We start from the raw sequence: 12,602 nt of genomic DNA, 5'->3' as shown, positions 1-12,602 counted from the left end.
CCATCATGGGGTTCCTCTGAGTGACCATCTTGTGGATTTGGGAGTCCTGAGAGAATCTTGCGGGTTTCCTGGTATGTTACAAGGGTGATTTCATCCAAGCTGAGCCCCACGGAGGCAGGCCCAGCCAGGATGTGGCAGGGGCCGAAACCCCGCTGTAGCTGTCTGGTGCAAAGTCCCTGACAGCATTGTTCATCAGGACTTGGCCACTGAGACGGCCATCCAGGATATTGATTTTGCTTTTGTCTCTAGTCCAAGATTGTCGAGCAAACATTTTGACCCTTCTGAAAACAAAAGGTACCTTTGTTCCAACAAGAAAAGACTCTGTGGCATCTCATTAGCCATCAGAACTCTTTTCCTCCTCCCCTTCCTTGTCCTAATCCTGGTGCTCTCTCTTGAGCTATCAAAACCAAGAGAAATGGGACAGTTATGGGAACAATAACCAGTATGTGTTGAGCACGGAAGTGTGGCCTCATTATTCCTCATAGTAACCCTGTAAAGAAGGGCCTCTTATTTTCTATTATATGTTAAAAAACAAAACAAAACAAACAAACAAACAAAAACAGTTTAGTGGGTTTAGTAACCACCCAAGGTCACATAGCTGGTGAGTTGCAAACCCAGGAGGTTCAGGATCTGAACCCAGGCCCTACCTCTGATCTGAAGCAAGCGTTGACATCCTCACGAACACTTTGCCTTCCTGTAAACTTGTGGCAGTGATTCAACCTTCTTTAAAGTGGCCCTCGTTTTTCTAAGCCAGAGGGGTGTGCGGTGATGGATATTGTGCGTTGGACCTACTGTGTGTGTGGCAGCATTGAGGGCACCGTTTTCTGAGGAATGAATCAGGCCATGTTTTCCTCAGCAGTTGTCAGACCCCCACAGAACACAAGGCCCATGCCTACTGCTGAGGGGAGACCAGAGAAGAGTAAAGCCATGGTCCCTGCCCCACTGATACATGCTAAATGGGAAGATGGGTGGTAGACAAGGTCTGGGTATTTTCCAGGGTTTATATAATCACACATCTGGAGCCTGGTTTTAGTTTTGCAGAGCCACCCTCCCCTTGCAGGTGACTTGCACACACTGGGCCTTTGGCCAGCTACCTCTCTACCCCCAACTGCTCCCACCCCAGCCTCTTCTATATGCCACCTGACTGAATTAGGAACTGATTCCCAAAGGCCCTGCTCTCTCCCTGTCCTGGGTCCTTGCCCAATGAGCTGCCTCTGCCTCAGATGTCTTTTCTTTGTCCCCTGGACAATTCCCACAGCCAGACCCCTCAGGAGAGGCCTTCCTGCCTCCCTCCAAGCCACCCTCCCTCAGATCCCTGTGGATCACACTGCTTATTCAGTCCCTGCCCTTTACTGGTCTGCAGAGTCCTTGAGGAGGATCGTGCGTTATTTGCCTCCTATCTGCTAGGTACAGCATATGGGAAGTCCTCATTATTCTTATTTTAAAAATTAATAAGCCTCCCCCTTCAAGGCTCAGTTCACACACCAACTCTCCATGGAACCAAGCCTGATTCCCTGGAGTGCAATTAACGGCTTCTCCCTTGGGCTCTGTACCTCCAGTTTAAATTGGCTGAGGCCACTTTTGGCCCTGTACTGAATCTTCGTATGTCATCAGGCTCCTCAGAGATAGGCACTGTGGCCCTCCTAAATTTACATCCTCGAAGAGCTGTTCAGCCCCCTTAGAACTGAAAATGCCGGTGGCCTGCAGCACTATGATCCTCTGGCCTCACACTAGAAAAGGCCAGTAAACCCCTGAAAACCATCATCCCGTGCAGTCAAGACACACTAGAGCTTCATTTTGTGTTTTTGTGTTTCTGGTGGTCAAAGGAGGGAGGTGCCTTTGCAAAGGGGCCCCCAGACTCAGTGCCCTTGTGTTTCTGTGCTCAACACTGAATCCAGGTCACAGAAGTATTACATGTTTTACCCAGAAGAGTCTTGGAGATGAGATCATTCCTTGACCCTTGGACACATTTCTAGAAGGCAAGTTAGCCTAAAATACCCAAATGTGCCTCTTAATTTGTCTTCTTGACTTATGGATGGATGAACTATTGCTACCGAGTGGGCAGGGGTGGGGTAGATTCTTCCGGTGAAGGAGGACTTCACAGAGGAAATTGCTCATCTGTGAAGGGATTGCTTTGTGTAGGGCCCCATGCTAAGGGCTTTACTCACATCCATTTATTTAACTCCCACCACACCCTGTGTGGGAAACATTAGTATCACCATCATCAACATCACCACCACCACCACCACCACCACTACCACCACCAATCATAACCATCATCATCGCCATCACCATCACCATCATCATCATCCCCATTTGATTGCCAAATACACAGTCAAGAAGATGGAGGGGTTTTCTGTCCAAGGCACAAATAATAAAAGGCAGAACCCAGCAGTGGGCTTCAGGGCTGAGCTGTCCCATTAGGGCCTGAGACACTTGGAAGTCGTGACTTAAAAGTAGAGTTCTGATCACTTACATGGTGCCTAAACTATGAGGTTGAGATATCTTATATTATACCTTATACTGTATTTGGAGAGAAAAGAAAACATGACAGCTACTCTCATGACACCTGGTTTTGGACAAACCAAAAATATGATTGTTTCCATATCTACAGGTAATATCTGAAGGATGTGGGCAGCTCTGCCGGCAGCTCAGAGAAAGGAAGAGGGCTGGCACTTTGACACCCATGTCCCATTTCTTGAAGCAGAAAGAGTGGGGTACATGGGGCAGGGACTTTTTTCCATTTTCTATTGTCCGGACTGTTTAAACTTCAAACTGGGCTTTCTCCCATGGCCTCATCTAGTAGGCAAAGGGATGTGAACAAGAACAGCATGGAGTTACTGGGGCCACACAGGCTGTGCCACTTTGCCCAGGGTATAGGGGACTAAATCCAAGCCCTACTGTTAATTTTTGGATGTGTCCGGGACTCCTGACTGGACAGAAGTCAGTCATTCACCCAGATTCACTCTCAGGCAGTTCTCCAACCCACGCGCTACAGGCAGTGTGGTCCTCATTTCTGGATAAGGAAAACAGAGCCAAGGAAGGTGAAGCAATGTGTTTAAGCCTTTCAAATAGGAAAGTAGAACCAAGATCTGAACCCTCTTACCCCAAGCATGGTGCCCTTCTGATGGCTGCAGAATCACCTGCTCATAACTCTGCTCATAACTCAGTTTGAATCTAAATCAGTTGATGGGACACATGTCTGATACCATCACTCCAGCCTGATTCTAGAACTTTGGCAATTGACGAGGCTGTCCTTCCTCATGTTTTCCTCACATGCATGTTTGGGCCCAACCATCTGCAATGAACCCCTACAAGAAGGAGTAGACACCACTATGGATTTTAAGGAACATTTATCCAAAACTTACCAAATGCCATTTAGTTGCATTTTTACATTTATGCATTACAACAACCCTGTAGTTCAGTACTATCATCCCCATTTCACAGAGGAAGAAACTGAGCTCACAGAGGCTAACTGCTAGAGCCCTGAACTGCATTCAGGCAGATGGATAAGAGCCCATTGGTCACCAGCATGCTTGATTAGAGACTTCCTCCTGTGGAGATGGATGCCTACATACATAAATTAAAAAAAAAAATTTATGTGTGGCTAAATCTTACACCAGTCACTTTCACATATGTCATCTCAATCTTTGAGAGTGACCAGAACATCGGCCCTGGTAGTGACATGGGGGAGCCACAAAAGTGATTTCTATTCTCTGAATCACAGCCAAAGTCATTTACTAGTATCTTCTTTACTTAACCAGTCTCCAACAAATTCCCGTCCTGAGGAAGCACTTTTCTGTGTAAATGTCAACAGCTTCATAATCTAGAGCTTTGCTGTACTTGTTTCCACTCCTCTGATTTCCTGTGCTCAGCCTGGGAGTTGCTAAGGCAGGGCCCAGGCTAATTCATCTCTGCGTTCCCAGGACCTGTGAGTAGTAGGCATCAACGTAGGTAGCCAAGTAGTTCTATATGCAGGCCCCTGGCCACTCTGCGTATCATCCACAGTTGGAACAGTATCTAGTTGGTTCCTGAATCTCCCCTATGTCCTCTGTCCTTCAAAATCCCTGTTCCAATTTCCCGCCCTTGGTTTTCCTCTAGACCTTGTAGAATTGGGACTCTGGGACTCTGGGGAAGTCCCAGTGTCTTGAGCAGCAGGTGAGACACCCCTACCTTCCCAGCCATGTGGGCAGGACCAGCTCAAAGAGGGCAGCTGAAGAGCCACATGTGTGTCTCTATCTCTGGAAGTTGCAGAATCTAGATAAGAATTATTTCCTCTCGAATTATTTCCCCTCTCATACAAACATATCATATTCCACTTAAATTTTTCATGAAAAAGAAGTTCCTCACCTCTGGTGTTAGAAATACTTGGGAAAAAGTATTTTTTAGGAAAGGCTAAGATGTGAGTGAGTGATCACTGAGAGATGTGCCCTTTGACCTTGGTGAAGAAAGAGAAAATGGATGATGAGCATCTAGCCAAAACCTTAAGATTACGTGGTATTTTTCTTCCTTCTTTCTAGGTTTATTTCAACAAAAGAGAAGGATTACTACAGAACAAAAACAATGAAAACAATTACAGGTAGAAAAAAAAGAAGAGATTTATAAAATAGCAGTACCCTACTGAAAGCCCTTTTAACGTCCCACTCCCCAGCTCCCCTGAGCCCCCACCTGGCTCCAAGACCTCCCTCTCCTGTCTTCACCACGTGGCTCACAGTATCTCCTACACATTCAGTAGCTGGGTTAGGGCTCAGGACCCAAGGCCAGGAATGTAATAAAACACTTTCATACTTATTGATCCTTTAAAAAAAAGAGTTTGTTTGCATGAAACTTTAATTCACTCTTTTTCCCCCTTCTTTTTTCTTTCTTTTTTTTTTTTTTTTAGCTTTTTAGCCTAACTGCTACACATTTTATCCCTGTTCTTTGTGAAATGCTAATCCAGCCCAGGGTTTTCGTTTTCCGGGTGTAACTTTTCAGAAATCGTATATCTGCATAGCAACCCCGCAAGGGCTGCCCATGTCACAGTATCACATGTCAGAAAGATGAAAAGGACTCCAAATCTAAGCTCTCCACAAACTTGGCCCTCCAATTCTGAGGCAGAGAGCTTCTTGGCTTTAATATAAATGGCAGGAGAGACATTTCAGGGCCAGAGAGGTGCAAACTTTTATCTTGTTGATGACAGAAAACGACACATGACCTCAGCTCTGCTCGGTGGGGACGATCAAGCCAGAAACAAAGGCTGTATTTTTCTCTGCTCTTGTCCCTGCTGTCAGCTTCCAAGTGCAACCTGAGCCTGGATTCCGAACCCAGTGTCCAGATTAGAGATTGTTGACTCAGATTTAGTGGTGAAACGTGAGACGGACTCTGTTGATGGCAGGCCTTGAAGGAGCAAGTTTACTTAAGCCAGGACAGAGATTGTATGTCAGGCGAGAGCCTGGCTTTTCTTTATCACAAACTTCCTGGTCTGCCTCTGTTTTAATAGTTTCCACCATCACCACCACCTAAAAAGAGAGGGCAAGAGGGACACAGAGGGAGAGAGAGAGAGAGACGGCAAGAGGGAGAGGAAGTGCCATTCTGGGTTCTATCTCTTTGGTGTCATAAATCAGGAAATTAACAAGTGTGTAACTGGCCTTTGCCACAGTCAAAGACAATGAGCTTTTTGTGTTTCTTACCGGTGGCCAGCGCTTAACATCATCAATGGAGACCTCTGCTCAGAAAGGATCTAGCCATCGAAAGGCTCTTTCCCAATACTGGGGCACATGGCTTTTATGAGACTCAAATGTGGCTTAGAAACTTGCCTTTGGGTCAGAAGGCAGGTCATGAAGGGAAATCATTACATCGCTTTCCCAGTCTCTCTCTCTCTCTCTCTCTCTTCATTTTTTCTTTGGCATCCTCCCGGCTTTTCCTTGGCTTCTGATTTCTTCCCTCTTTTAGATTCTCTGTGCCTTTGGTAATTTATGTGCAAGATATTTTCCCAACCTCCAAATGTTTTTCCATTTGGCAAACCATGTCCCAAAGCCTCCACACAATGTAACCGTAGAGTTCATTTATGCTAGAAAACATAAGCTCCGTTAATGGAAAAGCCTAAGCGGCCAATATCAGTGACCCCGCGGGGCCGGGGCATTGCAGTCGGATCCTTCAGGCCACCCCTGGGGATGCAGTGGGGGAGGGTGTCTGGAGGAGTGTCTTTCCAGGTTGCCGCAGATGCTTGGCTTCCACCCTCCATGTCTCCTAAAAGGAAAGAATTCCTTCCAAGCCCCTTTCTCGTATAGTTTTTGGAAGCTTCAGGGCACCATATGGAGAATCGCTTCATGATTCTCCTGATGGCTTTTACGTGAGCAGCTATAAATTGGATGGTTTCCTTCAGGTCTGACATCCCTCTAGTACCTGCTGTGAGTTGTTGGGAATAGTCACTGCATATGTCAACCCTGTGCTGTTCTTGATAGGAGAGAAGATCCATCCCATACCCTCTCCTGGCAGCAACCACTATAACTTTAGGAAATGGAAAGTGGGGAGGGGACAGGACTGGGTGGGACAGGTCACCAGGGTGATTTCCTCTGATGACTTTTTCAGTCCAAAGTCATGGATTTAGGACCAAGAAGTAGAGACTGGTACCTACTTCCAAATGCAGTGTCTTTAGTGTCTCCCCCAGGGCTCTTGCTAAGGCCAGCTGGGCTGGGCCCCTCTGAGAGTGTACAGGAAGCTAATGTGCTGGTTTTCATCCAGTCACTCACAGGGTGCAACTAGACAACATTTGGCTTCTGAAATAGGAGCTCTCTTCATTGAGTAACTGGCACTTTTTCTTTCTAAACAGTTGCAATAATACAAATTCTACATTTTATTTATTTTTTTAACAGGGGCACATGAAGCTCTCTCAACTCTTGACCCGGTAATCTGTTGATTCAATAAGCAAATCAAAGGCAGAGAGTCATTCTAAGAAGTCTTTAGGCAAGTGGGGTTTTTTTTTGTTTTTTTTTTTTCTCATCTAGCATATTCTTAACTACTCAGAGTGCTCTGGCCCTCTATAGGACAGCCAGGAGGGCAGAGGCAGATTAGTGGATTCTACTGAACCACCAATGAGTGAGGACCTTACGCGGTTTTCCAATCATCTCCATTAAAGAAAACAAAACTCATGATGCTTGAAGATGGGTTGGCTCAGGAACTCATTCATTCAGATGTATTTTTAGGCTTTTGTTTATCTTTCTTGATTGATAAAGTAATTATCAAAATGCGTTAGAAAATAATAGCCAACTGGTGAGAAAAGGAACAGTTGGAGGAAGCAACGCAATAGAGGAAAAGCAGCCACAGGCTCTACCTCAGGCTTTCCAGTGAAACTCCATGAAAATTCGTCTCTCTGCTTTGCCATCTATGGGGTGGCTGATCAGAGCTCTGGCTTGATAAAGACTCCCCCCACCACATGGTATCTAATTAATTCCCCCCAAAACATGGCCCCACTCCCCGTTTTCCCTCTCCTCACCTTTTCTCCATCGCTCTTTGCTCTGAAGTCCGCTGCAGGCCAACCAGACCCCAGCAGATGTTTGTGTTTTATGAGCCAAATGGGAGCCTGAAGGATCAACCAAATACCAGCCCCACTGAGAGGGGGAACCAGGCCATCTGACATCAGGAACACAGAATGCCGGCCTGTGCAGAGGGCAGGGGCTTCCAGGAAGCAGAAGGAGGGCTAGATAATTAGCTGGCACAGCCAGGGTGTTGGCCTATTGCTCTGTCCTTCTGAAGAGCATGGAGAGGCCCTTAATGGAGGCTCAGGGAGGTTGGGCAAGACCCTCCATAAGTCCACTTCCCTGGCTGGCAGTCCTGGCCCATGATGGCCTCCCCTTGTGCCAGAGCACCATGTGGCACCCTGACTGGCTCCTGGCACAGGAAGGAGCAGGAGGTTAAGGACGCCTACAATCAAACCAGCTTGGAAGGGCCATGCTGTCTCCGTGGACATCACCCCACACCACCACTGCAAGGCCAAATAAGGAGAATGGACAGAGAGCTGGTGGACAGATGGAAGAGCTAAGTTTCTGTCTCAGCTCCACTGTTTACTGCTGCATGCTTCTGGCTGTGCTGGTCTGTAATGTCTCTGAGGCTTGGTTCTCCAACAGTGATGTGGAAGTTACAATACCTACTTTTGGAGTTACTTCCAGGATTAAATTCTAGTAAATGTGCTGGATCCTGTTTGTGCTCGTATCCATTCCTCACCTCGTATCCCACTCTGCTCTCAGCCTGGCTGAGTTCAGTCAACAGGAGACTGGGGAGACGGTATTTCTCTTCCTCTCTCTCTCTCTGCCTCAGCCAGCATCCAGCGACATCTCCCTTTCCTTGTCTCCAGCTCTTTCTGGAAACCCCTTGGGAGCTGCCACTCTCATAATGGTTTCCTCCCTTTGTCTCACTGTTCTCAGGATTTCTCCTCTGTCCCCTACCAGTTTCTCAGCCCTCCGTCACCTTTGTAACCAGTTCCCTTGGTGGCATCCCCTTGACTGTCCATGACTGAGGGTCTTTCTGTTTTCCTGGTTGGGCCTTGGCTGAGAGAGTGTGTGAACAAGTTAATACATCTCACACTGAGATGCAGCAGGATGGGTCCCCCAAGCATCAGATTCAAGAGTTTGACCACAACATCAGCATCTTCCTTGGCCAATTGTCAATCTGAAACAACTTCCAGAAAGGTTCTTCAATTGGGGATTTCATAAAGATATAAAAAGCAGAAGAAGAACTGTGTATGTTTTAATCATATAGTAGTCTAAAAATCCATACCATAAAGAAAAATGCCCCAGGGACGTGTGGTATACCTTCCTGTCCTTCTTGCTAAGGAACCTACAGGCTGCATGGTCTGGTGTTACTGGACCCCCCTTCTAGGTGCCATTGGCCTTTTCCTGTGTCTGTGCTACTTCTCTCCCATACCAGATAGCATCCTCCTGCTTCTTGGACTTACTCTGCTTTTCAAGGAGTGCAGGCTAAGAGTTGAGGTGAGTCCCTGCACTATGGAAGTTTGCCTCCATCAACTGTCTGCTGTTAGGGCCAAGTTTTGTTGGCCATAGGCTCTTTCTGTCTGCATCATGTCTTTTGGTTCTGCTGTGCTCTGAGGGTGGGGACAGTTATACTCTACTCCTTTTGGCAGGAAGAGTAACTTACGTATTGAGGTCAGAATTGAAAATGGATTTCCCCATTGGGCAAAGACGGAGGCCTCTACTTCCTGTGCTGCGTAATTAATCACATGCCCAGGTTCAGGGTCCTCCCTACTTAACCATTTCTTGCCCAACGTGGTGAAGGCTACAAAGGAACTCTGTGAGTTTTAAGATGCTTTCTATGTGCTAATCATTATGCTGTGTGAGGCGCCACACCAGCCCTGCTTCTGCCACACAGGGAGAGGTGAGGCATGACCTGCTCCATGGAGCTGGAAAGCCGAGTCCAAAGGGAACTGATCAGGAGCTGAGGATGTCAGGACAGGGAAGCCCTCGCTTGAGGAGCCTATTTAGAACACCTTGCTCACTCCATTCCCATAGGAAGAATTATGTTATGTCACCTCAAACTGACAGGACTTGTAAAACATTGTTTATGGGTGAGTGTTCTCTCCCCACCTTGGCTGTCCACATTTCATGTAATTGCTATTGAAAGTATAGTAACCAAACAGCACGGGGCACTTTAAACACCATCTGTGGCCTTACAGACAACATTGTGAACTGAAGTGTAGATCTGGTACCCTTGGGTGGGCGTATTGATACTACCAAGTCCTCCTGGTTTGCATTCCTACAACTTCAAAATCCTTCCTTGCTCACATATGCATAAATCATGGTATTGGAAAGACCTTAACTGTTGGTATGGTTCAGTGCCCTCGTTTTTGCACATGAGAAAGATTAAATATGGAGAAAAGTTGACTAGTCAAACAAGTCATATAGTAATATAATCTAGGAAAAGAACTAAAACTTTTTTTTTTTTTTTTAGCATTTATTACCTTGGCAGACAACCTGTTGGAGGCAATGTCAAAACAAGGACCTGGGTCTTCATGTGCTCTCAGTCAGCAGCACTCACAGCAGTTAAAACCAACTAAAATTTTTGCTGCCTTGAATGGAGCAATGTAAAGCTTGGGGAAGATTAATGGTGCACTGGTGAGTATTTAACTATAGGTGCGTAGATGTCCTTATACATATATATATATATATATATATATGTAAGTTCATTATAAATTCTGCTGTTATAAAGGATGGATAGCACACAACTTACAAATAATGATAAAATAAATAGTATTCTTTATACAAATCCCATAGAGCCAATTGATTCTCATGAAATGCTTTTAATCATTCTTCCTGAGTTCTTGGAACTATACCTGATTGCAAATGAGGATAGTTTTGACGTAAATTTTGAATATCTTCTCATAGGTTGATGTATAAGATAAAAGTCAAACCACAAAGACATAGGTTAGAGCTTCATTCATTCATCAGTGTCATGAGTAACGTCTTTTCTAAATCAGGGAACACTTTTCAAACCCTGGTAGAATATTTCCTCAAGTTTTGTGTTATTCACAACAGTCACTTTTATATTTAATCTTCATTATTTACATTTTCCATCACTTTCTAAGACAAACAACAAAGAAATAAATCAAGACCTGATTTCTGACATTTGCCAATTGATGCCAATATTCTCACCACCACCAATTTCATGCTACCAATTGATGTCATTGAACTCAGTAAGACACGTACAGGTACATATCATTATATAATATTTTCACTGTGCAGATAAATATATTGGACGTAAATAACCTTAAAAGCATAGATAGTAATATAATCTAGGAAAAGAATTAAAACTTTTTTAGCATTTATTACTTTTATTTCAAATATGATGTTTAATTTTAAGTGTGTATAATTTAATATTTAATAATGACTGTACTTAAAAGCAGCATATAAAATTCTTTTTTAGTGGTGAAAGGGGTTACAGGTAATTGAACCCAAGGGTGCTTTACCACTGAGATACATCCCTAACCCTTTTTACTTATTTGTTTTTTGAGACAGGGTCTTGCTAAGTTGTTTAGGGACTCCTTAAGTTGCTGAGGCTGGTCTCTGACTTGTAATCCTCATGCCTCACCTCCTGAGGCATGTGCCATTGTGCCCAGCACATGATTCTTGAAAATTGAAAATTGGCCCTTGCAAGTTTGATAGGAGGTCCTCCAGCCCATCACTGGTGGATGGATGGGATGGGGACTACCCCCAGATTTGCTTCTCGGTGTACAGTCTAGGCCACTGGATGGTGGAGACCAGGATGATGGCCACTTGCATCAGAAGTCATAGGCCAAACTCATGCTGACAGGTAGAAGGTAGATTTAAGAATACGAATTAGATCCCAGATAGTAGGTAACTAAGTGTTATCTTTTCCTCTTTCTATATCTTTCTTTCTTGTGTGTGTGTGGGGGGGGGGAGGGTACATTTCCCCAAATGCTACAGAAATTAAGGTTTTAAATATTAGACAGTCAAGGAAGTTGAAAGGAATCAATAAAGAGAAATAAGAAGAAATAACTATTAATTTTCAGGTGTCTTATTATTAATAAAATAAATTGCTGACACAAAATTCCAGACCAGGTTTGTGGAAGCTCCTGACCGGTGCCTTCCACCGCCCTCCCACGTGTCTGCTTCAGGGTTGGTGCAGGGGCCCCTGGGGCCCTCCCTGTGTGACCTCTTACTTCTTTGGAAGGAGAGGATGAGATTACCAGAGCTTCAGATCCATTTTTGGATCAAATGAAAACCGCAGGCTAATCCTTAGCGTGTCCCTCTCCTCTTTCAGATGCTGGCCTCGCTGTGGGGGCGGGGCTTGGGGTGGCTAACAGTCCCAGCCCTGGGACAAAAGGTAAAAAGTCACGTGCTGTTCACGAGGTCTGCAGAGCCCCTCCTCCCTCCTTCAGCAGCACTGTCCCCTGGGAGACCCATCTTTCCAGACTCAACTCCAGCATCAGCTCTTCATGGCGCTGTTGAGGTGATGACCTCAGGAAGAGGAGCCCGCTCTCGTTCTCCCACAGCATCTGTGGTCATTTGCATCACCTTTTTGTTCACTGGTCTTTTCCTCAGAAGGACTACAGACTCCTGCATGGAAAAGATCTTTTTGTGTCAGTGCCTGGTACATAATAGGTCTCAATAGATCTTGCATCCAAAGTCACTTTGCTTCATGATTTTCAAATATTTGAAGAATGGATGAAACTATAGAACCATCCACCTCAGACCAGTGACTTTGTAATCTGCATCTTTTACCAACACGGTGTGATTATGATGCACATATGTTCACAAACCACATTTTAAGAAATCCAGATTTCTTCTTCTTTTTCTTCTTCTTTTTTTTTTTTTGGTAGTGAAATAGAGGCTAGAGATTCAAATGTATCCTGCTTCTGGACTGGTGGCTATTTAGTATAATGAAAAACCATGGTGCTTTCAGGAAGAATCATCTTAAATTCTTATTAAACTAATTAAGCTTGTCACAGTCACACCAATGACCACTCTTAGGAATATTAAAAATACCTTGACCTGAAATCATGGCACATACATTTAACTGGGTACAAGCCTCTCCCCGGTTAGATGCCTATATACCTATTTCCACTACTAGTGTCTCCAGAGAATTCCAAG

This window comes from Marmota flaviventris, chromosome 6 (genome assembly GCF_047511675.1).
Source record: "Marmota flaviventris isolate mMarFla1 chromosome 6, mMarFla1.hap1, whole genome shotgun sequence".
Classification (NCBI taxonomy): Eukaryota; Metazoa; Chordata; class Mammalia; order Rodentia; family Sciuridae; genus Marmota; species Marmota flaviventris.
This window is presented reverse-complemented; position numbering follows the sequence as displayed.